The sequence below is a fragment of the Chlamydotis macqueenii genome, chromosome 10 (genome assembly GCF_036417535.1).
Source record: "Chlamydotis macqueenii isolate bChlMac1 chromosome 10, bChlMac1.mat, whole genome shotgun sequence".
Lineage (NCBI taxonomy): Eukaryota > Metazoa > Chordata > Aves > Otidiformes > Otididae > Chlamydotis > Chlamydotis macqueenii.
The window spans coordinates 17,159,775-17,185,606 of record NC_141565.1 but is presented as its reverse complement, the minus strand read 5'-3'; the positions used below and the strand labels follow the sequence as shown (position 1 = coordinate 17,185,606).

Sequence of the window (25,832 nt, the reverse complement as noted above, 5' to 3'; positions counted from 1 at the left end):
CTGGTATTTTAGATACTGTATGCCACATTGCAGCTGTCCTTAACTTTAGCTTGTGCAAACAAGAAAGTATGCTTGCCGATGTATTTTTAAGATAGAATAAAGTTATCAAAACTTGAAAATCAAAGGTTCAGTATTTTTCTTGTGGAAAGGACGTTCTTTCTATAGATCTATCATCATGAATACAGGAGAAACAATTATTTTCCTTTGTAATCTTACAGCATTACATCACTCACATGGGTCTCTGTGCATAATAAAGGGGTACAGATAAAGCAATAGAAATTTCTGACATGGGAATCTTTACAAGGTGTGGTATTGACAAGTTAATTTCTCAGTTTCAGAAAATACTACAGGCTTGACAGAGCTGTCTGTACCGCTGCCGTGCCCGTGGTCACCAATTTTGCTATTGTGGGATTTCCTGTTGATGCAGTGGAAAGAGATGGGATTAGATATTTTTTGCTGCTGTCTTCACTTGCCGGGAAGGTGTTAATGCATATGTTCTTGAAAGGGTTTGCCTTTATCCAGTATCAGCAGTTTTGTTACAGTTTGCTCATTTCCTCTGTTGCTCTCAACTGTTTTTATTAATATGTATGCTGAATACACTGAATATTAATTTTCTCAGAAAGATTTTCAAAACTTACTAACAGCACAAAAGGCAGTCTACAAGGAATTTTAATGGAATGAAAGGATTGGGTTTTTTCTTCTAAGATAGGAATGGCAGATGTGAAGAAAATTAAAATGACATCACTAATATTGACTTCAAAAGAAGTTGTACACAATAACGAATACAGAACTAGGCCCCAAGGAATTCACTGCCTTTTACGTGCTAAGCAATTTTCAGGTGTAACTCTTGTAGAGAAGGTGATATTTACAGAATACCAAGAAATGCAGTCACAAACAGTTTTGTGTTTCATATTAAAACTTCTAGGTTTCCAAGAGAAGAAAGAAAAAGACATGCTGTTTTGCTGCAGCAGTATAGCATTGCTTGATCTGCCATCTGAAGAAACACAACCTGTAAACAAGTTCTTACAATTCTAGTGCAGCTATTTAACAGAACAAAGTGAAGTACTTGGGAGCTGAGAAACACGATCAGCTGGTTGTTCCTGCGTTAACTCACTGGTCTTCTGATCTGATTCTCACGTAATGCAGTTGTACGTTAAAGGCTTGTTCAGCCAGAGAAGGCATTTCCCTTCTTGCTATTTCTTTTAATCATACTACAGTACTGATACAAGGAAAAAAAATCCTTATGTATGGGTACGTAGACTGTTAGGGTGTGCACTATTTCATTGCTTATGTTGGTCGGATGAACTGTGCATTGTTTCAGGGTGCATCGTTCTCTCTGTCCACCCTTCCCCACCAGAAGCCCTTAAGTCTCCCTCAGCTCGTGTACTGTTCTTTATGTTCTGCCTGATGGAGAAATTGCTAAAGGAACCATCGTTTTAAACTAGCAGGTGGACAAAGCTGAGAGGGATTATAATTATGCTGGAGGGTGTGAGTATGTGCTGTCAATTGGCTCTTTGAGTCAGGAGAGAACTGACAGAGGTGCTTGAAAATGCTGACAGTCCTAAATGGATGCTGTAAGCTTGGTGTGTGCTTCTTTTTTCTGATTTTTAGCAGAAGCAAGAGTGGTGTCCATTGCCACTCGAATGTTTCATTACATTTAGGAATCGGTCAGGTGCAGTGTTCACACTCCATCACAGAGCAGTGCAATTGAATTGAGTGCAAGGCTTTTATTCACTCTTCTTTAGAAAAAAAGTATAACAAAATATAGTCTCTGTGTATCCTATTTCTATTGCCTTATGCATGAGGGAACTCGTAAAATTTGTCTTTGGACTAAAGGTATGCTTTTTATATCAGACTGGAGTGGTAAACATGTATTTTATAAGGAACAGAAGAGGTTTATTGAAGCCTCTTTCTATGAGGTCATTTACCTGTCACCTATTATTCACCATTTTTTAGAATATTGAAAGAGTTCTCAGTTGCGTGATCACTAGTCTCCTTCCTATCTCAGCCTACTGGGTTTTTCCCCTTGGCTATGTTTAATTTGGATGGAAGGCTACATTTTGAGATGTTGTTTCAGATTCCTTTTCTAAAAGTTCATCTCTCCAGTACTAGTTGGAAAAACCACTTGAAAACAATGTATGTTTAGAAGGGATAAAAAAAATTGATCTTTAGCTTGGTAATGTCCTTTTTTTTTTTTTGTATAGATTATGAATAAATTGTTGGTGATAATGCTGTCTCCATTTTATCTAAGCCTTTATTTTAGGAATAATGACAAAGATCCTTGAACCTGACATTTCTAAGGGTATTAGAAATGTGAATTTTGGTTCTTCTTTGTTATACCAGGAAGAGCTTTTCTATGACTATCCTGTACAGACCAGCCTTCTGTTGTTAAAGTTATGTTTAACTGACTTAAATTACTTCTCAGTCTTTGAGTTTGTTGACTACTTATCTGACTTTTTTTTTACTGTCACCATTTGCTTTTCATACATGATTTAATTCCCTTTCTTCTTCTCTCCGTCAGGATAGGTAGGAGAGGAATTGCTGCCTTCAGCATTTCTGTGATTTCCATATTTCTTTCTATTGTATGGTTCACTGTGTAGTAATAATTTTTCACCTGTGTGTAATGAGTTATTTCTCAAAAACCCCTATGTACGTGGTGGTTGTAATTAGTTATTTTTTAGAGCCCTTTGGATTATACTTTTCTTCATATGCTGAAAAATTACGCGTTGCTGAAACAGTGTTCCATGAAGCTGTATGCAACGAACTTGCTTGTTGTTAAGGAACAGCTCTCCCATAAGTCCTCCTGTTTTCTCTGATAGCTTTTATTAAAGTTCTTTTTACTTAAATTATGACTTTCTGAACCTGTCCTTTCAGGCAAAATAATGCTATAAGTTATTGACTAATATGATTCTATTCTCAAATGGGAAAGTATTCAGAAAACAACCTTTTAAATTTAATAGAATGCTAGTGGTGGATGAGCTGCCTTTGGAGCACATTCAGCATTATTGAGCATGAGTATTTCTCTGTTCCGTTTAGCAGGTTTTCAGTTGATGGATTTTGCCTTGTCTGAGTGGTGACATCTAAGACTAGAGGGAATCTGCGTTTTCCTGCAACTTCTCTGTGATAGGAAATAGCTGTTAATACTCTGTTACTCCCACTCTTCATAGGCACCTTATGAATGCATCCATTTCAAAACTCCACAAAATTTGCCTTTTTAATCTTTCTATCCCTTGTCCAGTTACCTATTCTTTCTTAGAGCCTTTTCCTCATTCTGTCCATTTTCGTGTTTCATCCTAATGCCATCTTTCACCTTGTGAGTTCTGATTGAGAAAAGCCTCTTCCTTTTTTTTTGTGCTAAACAGTTGGTCATATCTTACCGTTGCTTACAACAAATCTTTAGCAGTTGTGTACTGCTGAAAGCCACTGTCTGTGTGCATACTTTTTGCTTGCCGAAGTGCTTTGCTGAGACCATAATTTACTTGACATAGCAGGCATAGAAATGAATGTTTCTGTATATCATCAGAGCAAAATGATGACTGCCAATAGTTTGAATAATATTTTTTTCTATATTTGTCCACTTTGAAATGGTTTGATTTTGGAAAATTTTCCGAATTTAATTGTTGTGCCAACAATTTTTAAAGTTATGAAGGGAACACCTTGTGTGTTACAGTTATTTAAAATATTTTTTTGTTGGAGGCTTAATAATCAATATGCCAGTGATCCAATTTATTTACCTCATCTACTGGATGAAAAAAATCACTCATGGAAAAGGTTTTTGGGTTTTTTTAGAAAATCGGGGTGAATTTGCTGTGATATAGCTATAATGCAAAGCTGGAGTATGGTACTTACTCAATAGCAGCTCTTTTTATGGACATTCTACATTTGCTCTGGTCTAACTTAATCTGTCTTGGAAGCTAAACCCCACCAAGGCACAATTAGGTGGAATTAGGGTTTCCATTTGAGAATTTCATACACAATGACTGTTAGCACTGCTGTGTAACAGGACACTTCTCCTTGGCCATGAGCCCTAAAATACTGCTGCTTTCTCCTCTTGGTGTATATGTTTTGGTTAGTTCTGAATCTTGTAATTCCTACTTGTTCTCCCTCCTTCTTGCTCCCCTCCTTCCTCTGGGTTTCATGCTAAGAAACACTATTTCACAGAGGCCGTGCAGAAGTGGCAGAATTTGAAGCACAGCAGTATTTAAGCAGTGCGTTATCTTTTGTAAACCCTGTGAGGGGTCTCAAGCTTAGCTTTACTGCGTGCCTCAATCCTCCTGCAGTTTAGGAATGTTTTTCCACATAAGCCCTTGGCACCTGTGTGAAAAATGGGCACGATCTAACACCACACTCATTTACACATGTATTGCATCCTGCATGCCAGAAAAACAGACAAAAACTTCCCACTTCCCTAACTGTGATTTTGAGTTTTATTCTTTCAAAACAAAATTAATAAAAGATTTTGTCCGATCTCACCACTGGGTATTGTGCTGTTTCAAGTTGAGCCTTTCCATCTCAAGTTAAATTACAAATTGTTACTTTAAAAATATTTTAGATATTGAAATTCTTTGAAGGACTGTCAATCTCGTGAGGAATTACAGAAATAGTTATTTTCAAATGCATTGTTATGAAAAACAAACCTGTTTTGTTTTTCTTATCTGTTGCCTTTGTTAGAAAATTACATACTGAGTGTGAGTCACTAAATGCAAGCTTGAGCTTGCTTACAATAGTTGGGTATTTTATAACCATTCTTTGTCACCAAATGTCTTCATATTCAATAGATTTATAGTAATATGAGTAATGGCTAGGGGGCTAACAAATCAAAATCTCATTTCAGAAGTTTGACACTAATGTTGTGCTGACTTATTGTTTGCTGTGTTGGATTTCTGATCAAATTACCGAAATAGGTACTTGGAAGTAACCACACAAAGTAAAAAATACTCTAGAAACTGGGTACTGAATTTTATATTTAATATGTGCCATAGAAAGCAGTCATTTACAAATTTCAATGGTGTTAAATATATTAGTGGATTTTTGTTTATAAAAGAAGGAGGTGACGGAAACCGTAGCTCTTAATTCGGGAATTTTAACAGGTGATAAAAAATGCAACGTTTCACAAGGAAAGGTACAAGATGACTGCTGGTATTTATTCCAGGCTTGTCATACCATATTTTATAGTTCTTCAAGGTAGTTTTGCAGCTGCAAACCAATAACCAGATGTGTAATTGAGAAGCAGCTGCATGAAATTTTCAATATTTTATGCATAAAATCAGAACCATTAGATACGCTTTGTGTATAAGGTATGAAACACTAAACAACATTGTTTTCTCTGCAGTACTAGCAGCTGTGTAAGGAGAGAAATCGCACCTTCTACATTCTCTAGATGCCCATCTGCTTCTAAATATTTGGAGGCTGGTTACTGAAGCCAAATTTCATTTCTGGTTTTTGTTTTTCCTTGTTTGTTACTCCGGCTTGTGTTGGAATGTATATGTGATAAAAAATTTATTTTGTTTTTAATTTGTTAAACTGTCATAAAAATCCACCTGTGACACTAAAGTTTTTTGTTTTTTTTTTTCTAATCACCTGTATTTATAGTTGCTGTTTTTGTCTGAATACCACAGTGTGTTTCCTTTTGGCAATGTCTGTTCCTGATAGAAAGTAAATGAGTTGTGCTGGTTTTTTAGGATTCTGCCATCACTCACTGAATGTATTTCAGGGCAGAACTGAATTCAAAATTTTAATTTGATATAAGCTACAGCACTGTTGAAAGAAATTACGGCTTCCTTTAACAATCATTTAGTTGTCACTTGTTTTTTAACAAACTATGACACAAGGTATAAAATAATGGTTATTGTCCAGAAGTCATGCATCACTTCCTTGAGAATTCTTCTCTCACTTCCTGGGAAGCCTGATGTATTTATTTATTTATTTAAAAGAAATCTATGTGTTGATAGTTACTATAGCCTAGCACATTTTTTTTTTTTTTTTTTTTTTTGTAACAAGTACTACAAATATTACAGGTTGAGCTTGTGATGGAAAATATCAGGTCCTCAGCTGGCGGTCTGTAGTTTTTTCTCCCTGAGCCTCATTGCTATGGCTGTGTATGGGTGGTGTGATCTTTGGAGTGAAGAAACACACTTATTCTCTTTACATGGTGTAAACACACAACAGGAGTCATGTTTTAGATTTTAATTTTGAAATAGTGTTTATTAGAAACTTGAAATGAGATGGCAAAGCTTCTGAGATTGATGGGTCTGTACTGTGTAGTGCTGCACCCTCTATGTGATCAGTCTGTCAGTATGTAATCTTGTGTATAAGGGTGTCGAAAAAAGTAACTGACACATATCTGTAAAGTGTGGGGTGTGTAGGTTTTATTTTAAACTTTTTAGTGGGAGTACTAGTAACAAAATCATGTTGAATGGAATTAGTAGAAAATTTAAGAGCAGTGTGATGCCGGTCTAGAGTCAAGGACAGTTTATAATTGTCCCCTCTTTGTAGAGTCTCTTGGGTCCTACAAGCAAAACTCTTTCATGTGATCAGTAGTTTGGTAGTAATTTCTTTGAAGAAATATGTAATCTGTTCCCTCCTCCATGCTATGGACATCTTTATGCAGGAACCTGATTTTATTTGAGGCTGCAGTTTCATCTTGAAAGGGGACAACATGACATTAGCTCTGGTTACTGCCTCTTCTTTCCTAGGTGTGTGGAGAGACCTTTCATGCTGATATTCTGAACACATCAGCAGTTGAGAAGTATGATCATAAAAGACTGTGATTTTTTTTTTTAATTATTATTTTTTTGGGAGATAATCTCTACCTAAAATGGTAGAGCAGTTTTTGAAGCCAGGGATATTCTGACATTTCGTTAATCTGCTATTTCACATTTGAGAAAGTGCTGTGAATTTGAAATATGTTTATCTACATTTCTTCAAATATTTGCAGTTTAAGAAAAGTGAAATATTTCAACACATGACTATGAAAGGTGTCTTTGTAACCCTGCTGGATTCAGTTGGGAGATATTGCCTGACCTCCTGCATCTCAGTGTATTTTAAATGAGGCTTTAACCCTTGAGGATGTCATCACAAAAAAAACATTTCTTGAGAACCATGTTCAGGTTGCTTCTGGAAGTTAGCTATGCTCTTATTTGAAGTTAATTTTGTTTTGTTAAGAAAAATCTGAAGTTGATGGTTTTACCTGTTTGTGGTATGCCGTACCCCATCCTACAGTTAAAGTCAGCTATTGTTTTGTGCGTCATTGTGAAGGAGAACATTTTTCTTGCACCTCCCCTGGGCTTAGTTGGACTGCTCACCTGAGTAAGATAAATAGGACCCGACTTCAGGCTATAAATCTTAAATATATTTATTGTTCTAAATGCTTAAGAGCAGCTGCAGGATTTTTGCTGAAAGAGGAAAGAAAGGCAGCCATGAAAAGTTTACTGTATAAACAGTTAACAATATAAAGTCACTGGGAAGATTCAACATTACTGCACTTGCCTCTACTCCCTGCCTTTATCCCTCTGTTCCTCCAGTTATTTATCCGTGTATTTTAGTAGTAGCTTTCCTACTCTCATTTTGTATGAGTATTGTGCTCCACTGAAGATTATTGTCATAATAATCCTGATACTCTGTCTGCACGTCCAACACCTCCTCTTGTTCTTGTTACCATAGATAAGTCACGGGGTTTTGGTTTAGCTCATTAGATGTTCAGTGTGGTTGATTTTCTTTTTTGTCCTGGCCTTTCCACAGCTTACCTTCAGTATAATACAGCTTTTGTTTTGGATATGTTGGGATAAAAATGGAATAAGAGTGACTTAGAAAAAACTGTTCTTATTAAGTGTTTCCCCCTGTAAATACAGGCTTGTGTCTCATGCCACACAGTAATCTGCCATTTAAATATGGTGATTAACGTGTGCTATAAATAACTTGCTTATTTTTATCTTTTGAGTGACATTGCTATTTGACATGCATATGCAGATAGTATTTACTTAGCTGTTTCTTGGATCCATAAGAAGCTGAGTTAGATGCTTAAGGATGCTATTGTATGGAAAAGTTATTTTACAATTTTGAGATGAAAAAATTTTATATATTTTAATATTTCATGTTGTTGGTTTCCAAAATGAGACTCCTGTGTCTTTTGATTTTATTCAGCTTTGTGTCTGTTTTCACAATTTTAATGTTACGGGTTCTGATTTATGGCTGTTTTTCACATGGAGTTTTTGACGTTTAGTATCCTGTAAATAGTGATATGTACGAACCTCCACAGACTGTAGTAAGCATTCCTTCAGAGCACTCTAGGCTGATGAAGAAAGGAAGTAAACCAGTCAAATCCTAGAAAGATATTTTTAAGGGCTGAGGTTCCAAGGTAATTTAATAGGACTTGCATATCACTGAAGTTAACTTTTTGAGGTGATACTTGTCAGTTGTGCAGGAAGGAATGCAATTAGTGCAGTTAACAGCAAGGAGGGCAGGGTTAATTGTGTGTTCTCTTGTCTCTCTATGAATTGTCTTAGCTATGTAGATCCCTCTTCTTTTGCATCTTATTAGGTAACTTATACCGCAAGAGACTTCCTGGGAGTTAACTGTGACAGTTATTTACACAGATGTAATTTATACTGAGTTCTGAACTTGACCTCAAAGTGCGTAGATTGGAGTGGAAGAGATGACAGAAGTGTGAACAAAACATCACACAAAAATTCTACCTTTTAAAGAAAAATTGCCGTATTCTACCTCAATAAAATGTGGAACTGTTTTCTGCAAAATAGAGAAAAACATTCCTTTCAGCAGTTACCTCTTCTGCTTTCTAAACCAGGCAGACACCGTTAAGTGATGCTGTGCAGAAACTGAGAAGTGGGTTTTCTGGTCTGGTAAAGCAACTTGCTGACCTTAAGTTGATGGAATATTAACCAGTTCTTAAAAGTGGTCGGGATGTCAGAGAGAGCATCTGTTTGTGAGGATTTGTAGGAGGGGCCATTGGGATGATGATTAATTTGTCATTTGTCACATATTTGTCGTTTAAATAGCAGACTAGCTGAACCTACAAACTCTCGGCTGGACCCTGTTTAATAAATCTGGTGTACAGGTAGGATCATCTGTTGCTGACAAATTCAACACAGATTTGATTCACAGTCTTGTTCATCTGAGGTTGAGAAGTTGCTGAACAAGACTGTGCATAAAGAGTATGAACATTTGAGATGTGCTTGCTCACTTGCTATGTCAGTCCCTTTATAGGTTCAATACAGATTGAAAATGCTTAAATCAGCTGCACGGTCTCCTTCTTTGCAAAGACAGTTGCTGCTTATTCCAGTTTTACATTTTTTCCCAGAAAAATTCCCTTTATATGCGAGTAATTGACTCGAGTAACTGCGAACTCCACAGTTTGATATGAGTGCTCACTCATGGTGATGTTTAGACTGTGCAATTTCATTAAAATATGTAGAAATCAAGTTCCAAGCATAATACCTACCTGCACAGTCCCTACAGAGCTCATCTTGCGGTAAGCCTACATGAAACAGCTTTGCTGATTTCAACATCATGTTGAGATGCATCTTTCCCTGTAAATGCTGACTGCCAGACCAAAAGCTAATGCCTCTCTTTTGCTTCTACATTCATTTTTCTAGCCTCATTTAGTATTACAAAACCTGAAAAACATGAAGTCTAGCTGTAATGTGTATGGTTAATATCTTTACTGCTAAGGTAGTAATTGGAGCTTGAGATGTAAATGCTATGCTGAGGGATCCCAGCATTTAGTTGTCTTATGTATCCTCCTCTATGCAAGTTCTAAGAAGGCAATCATATATCTTAAGGAGAATCGCAGTTTGTAATCCTTGGATTTAAACTTCTCAGTGGTTGGCCTCACTACAGACTGTTTGGTCGTAATTACACAGAATTTGATATGCTATCCAGCGAACTGTCCTGAAAAAAATCCTGTGTGACAAATCAAGTTCTGAATTGATTCAAATGGAATACTTGGGCAAAGCTGTGTAAGCCTTTCCAAGTTCACAGGAGAAGAGAGATCAGAAGGACTGAAGCAGTCAAGGGAAACACTGGAAAGCCTGCAACGGGTAGGAGGTTCTTGTGCTTCTAAGTGGGCATTTGTGAGGGTGTGTATCCTCAGCTTTCCTGTAAGGGTCAAGAGCAGCTCAGCAGTTTGTAAGCTCAACCAGATATCTGTGGCTAACTTTCTTTGCTTTTGTTTATCTTTGTAGGATGCCACTGTGGTTTTACGACTAATGTAATGATGCAGTATAGAGAATACAGACCTGGTACAATAAGAGGCTTTGAGAAGTGGAGACATAGGATGTGTTGTAGCAGAATACAGGTATGGGGTGATGAGAGGCAGAGCACAGCCTTGGTGATGGAGATCAGACAGCTATGAATAACTCACCGGTGGTCAGTTCAAGCAATGCAGACCATGAGCAGGATAAAACAGTTCTAGCGTTAACAAGGAGATCAAAGGACTGGTATTTAGCATCTGTAAAAGGCAGTGTAAATGGATGACCAGATGGACCATGGACCAGTGAAAAAAAAGCAAATTTTAAAAGTGCATAGATCCTAGAGTGAGGAAGAAGAAACCATCACAATTAGCATCATATTCCTTCCAAAAAGGACTCCGGGTGATGATGACTTCCTCTGACAGCCCTAGACCGGAATGAAACTGTCAACCTTGGGGCCCAAAAGAGTGCTGGAAGGATGAGCATAACACCAAGAAAAGGAGTAGAAATTAGGAAATCACTGTATGACAATTTTAACTGCATTATTATTGAAACTTTTTCTCATGTAGGTATTCTTTCTTGTTCTGTAACAAGTAAATCTAGAATATTTTTTATTAGATTGTTAAGATCATGTTTATACTTAACAATATATTCTTGGTTATGTATCTAAGTACGTAAGCTGTGCTTTCTCTTTGCCTGTAAAGGTTTTGAGTGTAACTTTGCTAGTAGCATAGGTTTACACAAACACCTAACAGTATGACTGCTGCTTCCATGAAACTCAGTTTCTGTATCTCTAGAAGGTTCGTGAGGTGTGTGAGCAACTCTGCAGGAGGCCAGCATTTGGGATTTTTAAACACATCCCCTCCTTTTTTGTTATGAAACCACAGTCAGTACACTGAAAGCTTTCTCCTCTTGAAAATATTTTTTTACAAGAACAAAAAGAGAGTTTCTTTTGTGTATAAAGAAAGGAATAGGCTTATGTGCAGGAGTGAAGGATCTTAAATAAAACATTGTCCTTTTTCTGCTTTAGTTCAACTGGGAAAAATCAATTTTTCGTTCTTCAACTGCAAAGAAAGATCAAAAGGAAAAACTGACAATCTAAACAAAGGGCAAGGTGATACGGACTGCTTGCACCCCCGTTCCCTGGTGTGCTTTATGCTGGCACTTTTCCAAGCAGAATATGTTTACAGAAGAATCAAGGGGTTTGGGTTTTTTTTTTTTTTTCCTTTGAATCAACAATATTGGGACTAAAAGTGATCTGAATCTAAAAGTAAAAAGATACTACTTTATATTAATTTTGTGGTGTTCTTTGGTGCTAATATAGGCAACAGTTCTCAGATGTGTCATGTTCCTCATTGCACAATACTAATGTTTTTAAGAATTGTCATTGATTTTACTTCTCTAGAACTGGCCAAAGCTATCATTTTTTTTTTTTTAAAGCATGTTATGTAATGCAAGAGAAAAAATATTCAGTCCCATGTACAATTCAAGTACTTTTATTCTTACTTAAATTCCTTGCAGGATGCATATTTGAATTTCATAGAAAAGCTAATTTCAGTCACTGTGGAGAGAAACTTTATGGAGATTGTCTTTTCTGCTTTGTATTGAATCCTATTTTTACCTTTAATAAGTAAAACGTGATTTATTCTCATGGACTCATATTTACAAGAGGAGGAGATTAAAGTGTCAGCAGGAAAAACAGAAGGGAAGAGTGTGAAAACTTTCTTTAAAACACACAAACAAAGTAACACTCCAAACTGAAAAACAACTTGGAAGACCTTTTACAAAGTGTGTTCATTATCTTCTGCATGAATGTAAAAAGTTGAAGATAATTAAAAAAGTGTTTGACTTGAAGGTATTTCTGCTTTTTGGAGAGAATTATTGTGTAGGCATCGCTTCTGTAAGCGTACTAAATGTTAATTCAATGGATGCTGTAAGTATAAAAAATAAACAGGCTGCTTCTGACTTGAAATGTATCTTTGCAGGAAAATATTTTAGTATGTATGTTTTGTATCTGTGTGTTTGGGTCTTTACCCATGCAGGCAGAATGCCTTTACATTTGGGACTCTGTACTTCGGCGTGTCTTGGCATGGTAGAGATGTAAATAACTGTCTACAGAATGCTCATTTCAAGTACAGATGGTCTGGAGTTTCAAAACCAGCAATTTTAACTGGCAGCTCTGGGATATTTTGGAGAGTCTGGTGTTTTCAACGAAGGGTACTCTGCACAGTAGTGTTTGAAAACCAGAACTTTTAGAAAATACTTCCAAATGATTGTCATAAATGACTACTGATTTTTAAATTTAAGCCCATGATTTTTGATCGAGACTTCCTCAGGCTCTGAGAAGCTCCAAGACCTTCTCCTTCAAATCAGTTGTGTCCAATGAAAGCTTTGAAAGCAAATCCACTGATTTTAGACTTTAAATTTGGGTACCTGTATAATAGCTTTGCAAGGCTGATGTCAATATTACATAAGCAATAAAAATTTGACTGTGCGTTTGATCTATGTAGATTTTGAGCCACTTCAAACTACTTGCAGCTTGTTTATTATGGAGTTCAATCTTAACATCTCATGACAAGTATTGTTCTGAATTAGGTGAGTGGTAATAAGCAATGTAGAAAAATGATGATAGTTGTAATGAAATGTGTATGATTTTCTAACTGTGCTCATTTGTAATATTTTTTGGAGTTTGTTGGGGTTTTTTTCCCCGCTATCGCTTTGCTTAATTGATTGTGTAACAGGTTTCCTGGGTAACGTTGACAGAAAACTGCTAACTGTACCTGCTCAGTCATGGAAGTGGCATTGTGGTACTTTGTCACTTCACTTTTTAGACAGGAGAGCAGGAGTTCTCTGCTGAAAGTAATCCACTTCTAATTTTCAATTTTATTTTTGTCTTGTTTCTTCTTTTATTAGACTAGAACAATTGGGAGCTTTATGAAAAGCTTATTGCATGGAGCACACATGACTAATTTGGGTAGCCAAGGTCCGAGCCTCAGATGTCTTGTTCTCTCTATCAACACCTTTTCTGCACTTCTGGCTGAAGCTTTTCTCTAGAGCTGCACTGTACAGAGCTATGAAACAACCCATTCCTGGGGGAAATTACTTTCTTTCACAAGATGGTTCTGGTTCATCACTGATTTTCTCTTGCTGCCAGGTTCCTTGTCCCTCTGCACATTGACAGTGCTTGTAGCCTAGGTGTGGTGGACCTGTGTGCTTTGTTTTGTCCTCTGGTTTGGCCTTTTGGGATGCCATACAGCCTGTCCTGAAGGGTAGAGCATTTCATTTTACACAGGTCATTGTTCTGTGACATACAAGGGTTTTGTTTAAATCTCTTTGCCTTCTAATTATGTTCCCTATGCTGAAAACCCAGAAAATTGTTGATAGTTCAACTTTGCTGCAGGCTACAAGTGAGTATGACCTAACCTCAATTTTGTTGCCGCTCCTAAAAAATTCCTTTAGTAAATGCAGATTTGGTTCTGCAAAAGTCAGCTGAGGTAATGTCAGAAAAGCAGTTTGGTGTTAGTCAAAACATTATTGTAGATTCTCAGTTTCCAATCAATGGTAATAAAGGAAAATTATTGTGTATATTATCTGATGTAATTTCTCATGTATCCAATAACTTTAGCTTTAAAACTCTAGTCCAGAGGCTCTGCATCCGATTTACTTTGAAGAAAAATCTGTTGATATCACAACAGCTACGTTTATAACAAATTTGAAGAACAGACTTCTCTTCTGAAGCAATAGGAACTTGTATATGTAAAGAAGAAAAAAAAAAACAGTGTTAAAAAAAGAAAATGTTGTAAAAGAAAATAAGGAATGATTTAGATTCGTATAGGTTTGTTTAGGACGCATGCTAGAGATAATGTTTCTTGGGGGAGAAAATTGGAAAACTATGAGTATGGTTGATAATTACTTTTATATTCTTAATTTAAATGAAATCAGTGATTGCTGTTAGAGATATCACTTTGGGATCAGTGACTCTACAGAAGACATACAATTTTAGTAGCGGTATTTTTTCAGTAGCTTAGCAGGTAAAGTGCTGTTTTTCAGTATTTGTTGGGAGTTGAAGCGCTGATGAGGTTTATAATGTCACTAATACACGAAGAGTAACCTTTATCCTCCTTTTAGTTAACATTTGGGTTTTTTAAGGTATAACCATTTCTTATTTTTATTGTGAAATTCTTGAAAGTCAACCAGTGGGATTGTATTACTCTTTTGTGCTTGGGACTGTATTAACAACCAGAAAGGTGTTACTGATTCTGGCTTGGCACGTCAAGCAGACAACCCAGGATTTGAACTCTCTTCCCTCTGTACCCTGCCAGATAACTTGTTCCAGTACCACTCTAATGAGAAAAGTGCAAAGGTGTGGAACCAGGGTGAATCAGGTCACAAATTCAAGTCTTAAAATGACCTTGTAGGATGCACACTTTCCCATGGTTTTATTGGATAGGTAAAACTTGAAATATGAAACACAGTTGTTTCTTTGTATAGCCTTAATCAGCTAATTAGTTACAGGGCTCTTATGAAAAGATCTTCAGGAAATACTTAAATCTATCCCTGTTAATTGCTGAAAATGTGTGCTTATGTGGGGTTACTTAGAAAATTGTTGTCGTCTTTCAGACTTCATCTATTTTCTCTAGCAAAACGTGTCATTTTACTTTAAATACCCTGAGAACTTTTAAAAGCAATTCTGAAAGGGAAAATAGACAAATGGTTATTACTGTCTTTGAGACAGTATATAAAAGGGTTGGAGCTCTTTTCTTATGAGGAATCATAGATGTTAGGGGGGGAAAAAATACTCTTGTGAATATGAATTTGAAAGGATGGCAGATTTTCTTGTCTTTGGCTTATCTTCAGTATAGCCTCAAAATGTCTTCCCACAAAAGATGTATTTGACAAGATCACACTCTTGAGAATTGACAGAGATCACAGAATACAGTATTTTTGAATGCAAGAATTCTACGTATTTAAATATAGATATATTTTGACTTCAAAGTAGTGCCTAAGTTTATAATATATTTTCTTCCTAATGCTTTTTGTTTGGCAAAATCTCGTGTTAATATTACTCCCAGGAGATGCGCAGATGATTAGAGTAATTTATATTGTGAGTGAACAGGTTGATATCTGGCTGTATTAGAGGTGAAGATCGCTTTTCAGGTATCCAAGACCGGTGCGTGCTCTGCACATCTGGGTTCTCACCCCAGACAATAAAATATCTCTGCCCATCAGTTTGACTTCTAGTAGAGGGCAGTAGTTAAAAGCAGTTACCCAAGGTGCTTCTAGGGAAGCTTCTGCCCTTATGCATGTTTTATTTCAAAATAGTCCAATGAGGCAGGTAGCCCTGTTATTTTACAGTAAGAGGCATAAATTTTATCTAACTTAAACTAGTCCCACATCTAATTACTCTAAAATCAGCACATACGCAAGGTATAATAAAGGGCAGGAAGGAAGAAGGTGGCTGTAAGGGGGTCATTTAGAGCAGCAGCTTAAGTTTTGTTTACTTGGAGTAGAATTTCTCAATTGGAGTTGCGTGCCTGTGTTGGACAGAGTGAATTCTTCCTTGCTGAAAAATGACAAGGTCCTACAGTAAGTTTACAGACTCCAAGATCCCAGTCTGGTCTCTGACGCACAGATGTGATTTCTCTGGCTGGCAGAGCTCTGTGGATGCTTGTGGCTGGATAGGGACAAAACTGGTAACAAATCCATGCAGCAGGTAAAGGTGAAGAGCGTTAGAATCACGACACAGATCGTGCTACACAGATCTTTATACAAGCTGTCGTTATGAAGTTCCAGTTTCAGAAGAAAGATCTTAGTTATGATCGCTGAGGCATACACTGTGTTTGATTGTAACATCCAGCGGCTAGCAGGGACTGGAATGTGTGAATGAGGAAAAGGCTGTGGAAGGGTTTGGAGCTTCCTGGACATCTGCAGGCGTTCCAAAGCTTAATTTCCTTCATGTCATTGCAACCATATGTATTTTGTGGGGTTTTTTAGTGCCTAAAGATTAGAAAATAACTTTTAATTGTTATTTATGAAGCACCATATGGCTCTCTGTAATCTTGGCTTCTCATGGAATGATGAACATTAAATTAATTGGAAATCACACTCGGAAATCTGCTATTAATTTAATAGAGCTAACAGCCCATCCAGTGTCCTCATACAGAGCATGTTGTAGCTGTGTATAATAACGAGCAACTCTTTATAGATCCATAAAGACTAAAGGGCAAAGAGAGACTGAGACAAGAAGTACGTTGGTACAGTGCATGGTCATGGGTAGTGATTCAGCTAACCAGCCCCTGGTTAAAATCAAACATACAAAGTGTATTTTGACAACTACTTTACAATGTGATCTAAATCATTAATATTTTCTTCTAAGTTCATGAATCAAAGGCTTTTCTCGGGATAAAAGGCTTTTGTCCCATTTTTTACTTTCATCTTCCTTCATGATGCTAAGCAAGTAGAAGCTTGTGTGGTTTACCCGGTGAAGTTGCAGCAAGCTTATGTCTCTTGTGGCTTCTGTTCAATGTGTAGCAGTAACAATTTAAACCTCAAGTATTTTTCTTTTAACATCTGCTAATATGCAGTGAGTCTTCAGAGCTGAATCTGTAAAGTTAGCTTTATCTTACTTCCACCAAACAATCAGAATTGAAGACTTTTAATGCAATGGTGTTGAAAGGAAGAAATCAGCAAGATGAAAGACTGTAAAAATTACCAAGCTATGAAAAGCACAGTAGGACTTTATTTTTTTTTTTTTTTTTTTCCCCTCTTATCTGGAACATTGCCTAAATTGCCTTTCTCCAATATTTTTGAAAAGTGTCTGCAGATGATGTGATATTAGGAAAAACAACAGAACAAAAAAGAAATACAGAAAAAAAAAAAGTGAATGAAGTTATTTTTCTTAAAAGGCTAATTAATATTAGCAGGGAGGCATTCTTAGGGATGCATTCTGAATGGATTTATGTTGGTTGTCTTGGCTTGTCACATGCATGTGAAGGAGTTGTATGGGTTGGTTGCCTTTATGGAGCTGTAAAAAGAACATCATTCAGGTAGTAAAGATGTAACACTTGATCTTCTAAACAATTTTGTTTTTTGCTTTGAATATAAATTCACCAGTGTATGATCAATGAGATGTCCTTTTTATGGAAAAATTCAGTTTGAAATATTGAATTAAATATTATTAATAAAATATTACCTATTATTATAATAGGTCTCCTCCTAACCTTTTTCCAATATTAGATTATTTTAGCAATTGCTTCTGTTTCACATATGTGATGTGTAAACAAAAATAAGAGGAGGATGGTAGTACATCCTCTCCCTTGTTAGTTGTGTTTGGTGTATTGCTGATGGTATCTGACATTAAGCTATAAACAGTTGTGCTTACCACAGATGAAAATTCATCTGCCTATAGTAGTTTATATTTACCCATTGCCAGAGGGCTAAAATATTTCTTTTTGTACTGTTTAATGTAGAGAGTTTTTTATTAAATGGAAAACTAGATACAATGAAAACTTAACATCAGTAATCTTTATAATGATTTTAAGGAAACTGTGCAGGAAAATATATCCAGGAATAAATATACTTACTGTTCTGGTTGCAGTGCTTCTATGTTTTAGATATTTCTCAATTTATTTTTGTGTTCCATTGTCTCTTGTCATCTTTAAACCTTTATGTGGTGAGCTTTCTCTATCTGTCTCAAACATGGATAACTCTGCTTCCTGGATCTGTAGCTCTGGAAATGAATGAGCTTTTGCCCAGAGGCCTCCAATTAGTTAACCTCCACCTGAGAGGAATGAAACATCAGAACCAATTCAGATATTTTCTTTGTGGTTTTTCTTTTCACTCTGGGTGAAGTTCATGGCTGATCCAGATGGCCAGAGCCATACCTGTTCATCACTTAAGTCCCACTTATATCTGCAAAAGAACTTAAAATGTCACATTGCCTTGTGCAAGCCCTCTGCATAGCATCTCTGTTCCTTTATTTTACTTCTCCATCTGCATTTTACACCTGCTATCAGATGTTTGTTAGAAGCTGTGCTGGAAAAAACTGAATTTCTTTAAAAATGTGATTTTCATTGTGAAGTCTGGTGTTATTTTCTTCTTTAAATAGAAAATACCTCAGTAAACGAGACTACATTTGAGTGGTAATTACTGTGGTCTTAAAGATGTCCTCTTTTAAGTATGTAATTCCTACCTGTGATGCGCAGAAGTTAAGAAGGTGGAGGATTTTTTTTTGTTGGTGGGCATTGGTTTTTTGATTTTAGGTTTCATTTTGAGGAGGAGGAGTTGGAGGTTTCTGGGTAGGGTAGCAAATCAGTATAACTTTTTACTCTTACTTCAAAATTGGGGGCAGGAATCAAGGGCATTTGTAGAATAGCAGCTCCAAAGTAGTGTTTTCCAACTTTCTGTCTTTATCATTACTGAGGCAGACATAAATTCTTGTATGTGATCATTTCCCATCCAGATGTTTCCCAGATAATGACCAGTCTAGCATGATTTTCTTCAGATGCTCAATAAATTGTTTCAGCAATAACTGTTTTCAGTGTAAACTTTGTATTTAATTCCACCACCTAAGTTGGATAATGAACCAGACTACTGGAAGGCATTTCAATACTACTGGGCTTGATTCAGATCAAAATACTGCCAGATTTGCTATTCTTCAACACGTTTCTAGTTTTGGTGTGGATTGATTTATTTATGGTCTGAAGAGCAAAATGTGTGGTATCTAATGCAGCCCTACACAATGAAACAAAAACAAAGGGTTATGAGCAGAATTGTTTACTGGTAACTGTTTCTGGGAGGGAAATGTTAATTTTTGCTAAAAATGTAAATTTTCAACTAAGAGCTGTTCAGTATTTTCTTTGCTTTGGGTAAAAATGCAAACCGTAGAAGAGCGTTGGTTTTGGAGCTTCATTAAGAAATTCTTCATGCGACATGTCAAAGCCCCACTCAGAGAAACGATTATGCAGGCACTCAAATGCCAAACTGGCATTCGTAGATGCTTAAAATTAAGCAGATAACTGTCTGTTTGATGAAAGCGTCAGTGTTGTGTCACTGTAAATCCTTGTGAAGAGGAGGAATGACCACTGCTGATGTGATGTCGAGTGCCCTGGAAGCAGGGAGGTCCCCTGAGCCTGGGTGATCTTGCACACGTTAAGCTGTCAGGTCAGTTTGTCCTAAGAGATGATGAAATCCCTTGAAGTGACTGCCTTGGTATTGGCAAAGGTGCAGAAACTGGATCTAAAGCTGCTCCACCTTCAGATGTCTCCCTTTCAGTGCGTGGTCTGTTGACTGTAGGCCCAGCCACCGCTGTGCGGTGTGCTCCAAATCTCTTTTAGCTTTGCTCTCAGTTTTGATGCTTATTTTTTAAGGATCTTATTGGGCATAGCAGGCCTGTATGTAAAGACTGCACTCAGCAAAGGACTAATTATCAAGACTGGACTTGAATGGAGTTTACCTGCCACATAATGCTTCTTGAGTAATGGTGGTAATGTTGCAGTTGTCTTTACACTCTGCATATTTATTTGCTTTTTTACCAGGTGGATTCCCTGGTTTCTTGCTTAGGTTTCTTATTTTGTGCTCTATGTTTGAAAATATCTTCTACTACAATAACTCTTTCATGCTTAAAAGTAAATTATGAAAAATTAATGTGTGTTCTCCAGTTTTTATATTTTCTACACCACGTACAATTTTTTTCACAATAATCTCTGCAGTTCAATAATGGATAAAAGAATTAGAATCAGTCGGAGAAGTCTTTTTGTCTTTTGTGCCTTACACATAATCACAAAAAATGAAATTTTGAAAGCATTCCAGGCAGACAGGTGTGTGTATTGTTGCAGTGAGGGGCGAGAGCAGTGTTTGTTCTTAATGGCTGCTTGACTTCAACACTACAGATTGCAGAAAACCTGTTTTCTGAATTGCATTAAAACAAATGTTGTTGTGGTATTCAATCAAGAATTTAGGACGCAGTTGAACTGCCTGTCTTCTAACTTTAAAATGTGTTTTATTATTAAAAGTAAAAGTAGTTTGCAGGATATTTTGGCAAGGAAGCTTTGAAAGGTAAAGATGCAAAGAAAACTGACAATAAATTCATTTCACTATAACTTTTTTTTTTTTGTAATTTAGGGAAAACAGAAGAGTGGAGAGAAATGGCTTGCTAAAAACTTGATAAAATGTCAAATTTTTAAATTACAGTGGTTTTAGAAAGGTAGTCTTGTGATGTATCTGTGTTTTTTGTATTTGTAAGGAAAGCAGGGACATTCCAAGCCTACGAAACCAGATGATTTTGCATGCCCAAATTTCTCAGTTCGTAATGGATTATCCTGAGAAACTTCCATGGTGGTTTCAGGTAATAGAGACCACAACCAATACCAAAGAAAAGTATTTTTTGCTTACTTTTGCAGTCTCTTAAAGTGAAATCATCAGAATAGGAGAAAAAAATACTGACTTGGGCATATTATAAAGAATGTTATGAAGTGTAAAAGTTGCACGAATGCAACTGGTGGGTGTAATGATGGAAGAACACTCTATCAGTTTGCATGAATTTTTCCATTTTGTTCAGTATTTACTCTGCAACATGGTGCAGGATGCCAGGTTGACATTACAGGTTACAGAAAGTGACCTCTTTTTTACCCGTGGAAAGGATATTGCCAGAGAGCTGGCAAAAAAAGCTTTTTGCTCAGTTGTCAGTAAACTTCAGTGCTCTTTCACTGGACAAACTTGTTCCTCTCCTGATTGAGTTTTCAAGCTGTGTCTCCTCTTGAATTTGTAAGCAAATGTGACAAATAATTTTTCTAAATGTTGTGTCTATTACAAGGGAAATCCATGTAAAATGAGATATTAGGTTGAAAAAAGAACCTGTTAAAGACTGGAAAATACCACCAATAAGATATCCCATGGAAATTTAAACAAGCACATACAATGAACAGTTTTAATGTGAGAACTATTTTTTGGATACCTGCCTTAACGTGCACTTTTTTCCATGCGTTATAGTGGTGCTGCTGGATCTGGTGAGGCTCCATTTGCTGTTTAAGTAATTTATCAGGTTTAACTTAAATGTAGGACGTGTGAATACTTGATTACTTTTACTCTGAGAAGGTTTAAGAGTGCAATATTAGGAGTGAGCTTTAGCTTAGCTGATTTTATCTAGCTTTAAAATTTTTATCACTGGTGAAGTGTGTAGTAATGGTTATGAAAGCAATTAATAACAGTAGTGACAGAATCAAGAGACTGACTAATTTATCATTATAGATTTTAATGAGGCTTATAATCTAGCAATAAATATACAATAGTGTAGAGTTATAAAAAGGATGATTTATTTAACTTTAATTTTAAACCAGTCTGAAAACCAAAGGTTGTAGAAACTAGGCGTGTAGGAACATAATTCTTTGGTGCTGCAGAGCACAAGAATGAAAATAACAGAGGAAGGGAGTTTAAATTAAAATTAAAGGCGGGAGGAAGTAAGTTATTTTAACTTCATTCTGAAGACCTTTAAGTACGGCAATAGTTTTGTAGATGTGGGAGGGATCTTCTTGTGGACAGCTTCTTTTTCCCATCTCAATCTGCTTACTTGGCAGAGCGTGGGAACTCTCAGACGCTGCATCCCCAGAGCTCTCAGAAGATGGGGAGCAGTGGAAGTGGTAGCAATGCTTCCTCCTTGGGAAGAGCTGTCTCAGATTTTAGAGCAAGTTTGTCTAGAGACCCAAATGTGAAAAGTTATTAGAGCAACTTTAAGATTCAGTGTTCAATTAGGGAATTAATACATTTTTTTATTATTGTATTATGTTTATTATGATCTTCCTTACAGCTATTATTTTTCTCCCTTCTTTCTTGTGGTGAAGTAAGTATACCAGAGCATCTCTGGACGGGACTATTGTTAACAAGTAATAAGCACCTGACAGGATCTTGCCTGGGCATTACAACAGGATGGCAGAAATTTGGATAATTAATGATAGCCAGTCTTTCCCAAAGGGAATCTAGAAACTCGGGTGGTAGTGGTAGAATTAAAACAAGAAGGAAGCAAGCAACAAAAATAAAACAGGACAGATGAGACAGGTGGTTGGGAGGTGGAATTTGGGTCATGCAGTGGGAGTCCCAACCAGTGGAGTAATGTTCTAGACAACCATGGGAAAGATAGTGACTAGAACTTGGCTGGCTGAAGGGAGGCTTAGAGTTGCACGTGTCCAAGCATGACAGTGGTTTGTGTCCATTAGATGAGTCTTACCAGGTAAGGTTGGCCTCTGCCTACTTGTTGAGGTGGGGAGTTCGGAGCTCGTTGCAGGTTCCTGTACCTCATCCAGCTCTTTCAGGACTCGGGAAAGGGGGATGTGCTCAAAGAGTTCTGATCATCAGGCACAGCTGAGTGACTTTGGGCCAAGAAGGGTGACTAGCAAAGTTCTTGCAGTTAATTAATACCTGCCTAACCGCACTGTGCCGGGGTCCTCCTGTGCCTGCTGAAGGACAGAGGAGTCTCGTTAACACCTGCTGCCTTTGCGGAAATGGTTCTTGTGTGTTTATAAGCCCACTGCTCTTGTTTGGGTCAGTAAGGAGACAGGGCTTCTGTAAGGTGTTGGTTTGGTGTGTCCTCAGTTTGTCTTCCATCTGTTTTGCAATGTGTACTGAGCTCGTGACAAGAAAGCGCAGCGTGTTGTCCAGCGATGCTGTGGTGCTGCCTGGTTTGCAGCCAGCCCTTTTGCTGTGACCAGTTGCCCAACACTGGGGTAGAAGTACACGAGTGTAATACTGAATTGGGTTCTGCATTTTTAAAAGAGGTGCAGATGCTAATTAATTTTCACAGGCCCCTGCAGACGGAGCAGCCGAACTGCTGGAAGTTACGTGGTGAGAGAAATGTGCTTGGGATTTCATGCAGGACCTCCGCCTTTTCAGTCCCATGCTCTCATTTTGTGGTGTTAGGATGCTTTGCCAAAGCAATTCTGAGCACTGTCTGATAGAACATCCTCTGTTCGTCAACAAGCGAGAGTGAGGCCTGTTACCATACGAGTAATTACCATTGCATTGTCTGCTCTGTACAGTAGTTTATTTTTGATAAGCTACAGCACATTTTAATGTAATGTTTAACACAGCTAATTTGCAATCACACAGTCATATCAATAATAATGGAAAGTTGTTCACAGGTAATAAATTAGCATACCAAACCAGCAGAACTATGGTTCTCGGCGTATTGTTTCAGGATCAAGAATTCAGTGTTTAAATGCACGCAGCAGTGGGCTGGGAACAAGCTGTTCATTTTTACTGCAAGCAGTACCAGTGGAACAGAGTAATCATAGCTCCCAAAGCAAGACTGATTTTATTGATTTTAAATAGGCTTTCATTATAGAGCTGAGCCTGTTACAGCTGCAAGGAGTATCACTGCCGTTTGTATTCTCAGCGCTGAAGGGAAGGAGGTGCATTGTTAAATGCGATGTAAAGGATGCTCGTCCCTCTGAGTGTTATATTCTGTTCTGCTGAGACATCTGCATTTATTTAAAAGAAAAGTAGTTCAGGCTTTTTTCCTATGTGGTTAGATTTAATCTTTTTTGCAGTGTGGTTAGACCCAGCTACAGTTGTGAAATTTTAAACTCTGAGGAGTAAAGGTCTTGCTTGCTTATTGGAATCTGACTTGGGGACAAGCTGTATTTTTCTCCAGTTTTTTTAAAGGACTCTTTGGAAATGTTCGAGTCTCTCTTTTCCTGTAGCTTAATATAAAAAAAGGAAAATAGAAGGTCCAGTGAATAAACTGTTAAGTCTGAGATATTAATGGATTCGAGTTATAATTAGTTAAGAACACACGCTGTTACCAGAAATGCGTCATTAATCCGCATGGAGCAGTTTGAGGCTATTTGCTGCTAAATTAGTGACACTTAAAAGCAGCCTTTTTTTTTTTTTTGTATTGTTTTGAGTGATAAAGAAAACTTTGTGACTAAAAAAAATAAATGAATGCACACTTCAGAAGGAATCTATTTTGTCATGTTTGTTTGGTTTTTTTGTGTTTTTAAAAAATTTACACAAAGGCTTGTCGGTCAGTGGGCATAAACAGAACTTCATTGAAGCCTTAATTACCAAATGCAGTGCTGTTGAAAATACTGCACTATACTTTATGGTGGTGTAAAGACATGTTGCTTGTGCTAGGTTCTCTTCAAATCCAGCATTTATAACTACACAGCCCTGCTTAAATATTTTCCCAGTGTTACTAGAGCAGTTTGGAAGGGTGTTAATGGAAATTAATGGCAGTTTTTTGGTTTTAATGCATTTAATTTTGACTTTGTATACTGCTTTTTAGATTTAGAAAAAAAAATTATTTACATTAGAGCCTGGAAGTGAAGGTGAATTACTTCATATATTGCAGCTAAAACTGCCTTTTTGTTTTGGGGTAGTCTTTCATAACATAATTTGAGAATTTGGGCAGGACATAGTATAAAAACTTTGTGTGAGCATTTCTAGAAATTGGCTCTTTAAATAAACTGGTGATGTTAAGTAGTGAACGAACTGGGTGGGTACTGAATGATCAAGCCTAGTTACTGTAGGATAAGGCCTGGCTGGTTTACTTCATTTCAGAGCCTGGGCAAATAACTGTTGTATTAAATTGCTTCCTCTTGGTTTCCCCCAGGGCAAGAAGAACCTGCTGCACTGTGCTCTGCTGAGTGCTGCGTTGGTTGGTTCTTCAGGTCTAACCTTTACGTGGTTATACTTACTTTCTAGTGGGTTTATTTACAGGTTCGATAGTTGTTTTTCTGAAGTTACTGTATTGCCTTGATAGTCCTCTAGTGGATTATAAAAATGTAGACATTAATTCCTTCCTCTAACTTCATTTTTTTTGTAGCTGAATGAAGATCATCAGCTCTCCTGTGCTGGTTAGGAGGGAGGGTAATGATCACTACGTGATCGATACCACGTAGTGCTGACGGTAAAAACTCAGGGTGTCGGGATGGTTGGCACCTAAACCCCATCTAATTGAATGCTTGCAGCATGTTAACAATACTATATTAGATTCTTTATCACAGCAGCTATTGTGATTTTAGAGTTTGCTGCGGCAGGTTGGAAGAGGATTTATAGTTTTAATTCATCTTAATAATTTGTGTGCTTAGGAAACACTTGATGTAAAACTTTTTTGTTGCATTTAAATTTCCTTGTTATCTGCCTTGCAGTGGCATGAATAATAGGGAGCCCAGAACACGAATATATTGGAATGCATGAAGTATTTTGATGGAGAGTGCTTTTAAGGTTCAGAGAGATGTATGTCAATGTTCCTGAATGGATAAACATGGGAAGGGATTTTGCCTTGAGGGACCGGGAAATCGGGCGTCTCTTAGGACACTACGGCCGACAACTACATTGAACGTGCGTTTCTGTCTTAATACAGGAAACAAAATATTTATTTCATAATGTTTATTCTGTCCTAAGATCCAAAGCTTTTTCTAGTTGTTGACATTTATTGTGCTGGAACTTTGAAATGACACTGTGTGAGAGCTGATCTGCACCAAAAATCACGACACCTCCAAACTTATACTTCATCGTCTGTCAAATATTTTTATGTAATACGAGCCTAGAAAGTCTGTGCGTGTTGGAATGGAAGTATCTGTATCCTCTGTGCCACTTAAACAGTAAATCTATCAAATTAATGATAAATTTTCA

At 37.1% G+C, this 25,832-nt stretch overlaps 1 protein-coding gene across 1 annotated transcript in view; it reads left to right on the top strand.

Annotated features, from left to right (window-relative positions):
* SUCLG2 (succinate-CoA ligase GDP-forming subunit beta) overlaps positions 1-25,832 on the top strand; it is a 123,664-nt gene that overhangs the window by 27,110 nt on the left and 70,722 nt on the right. The window lies entirely within an intron of this gene.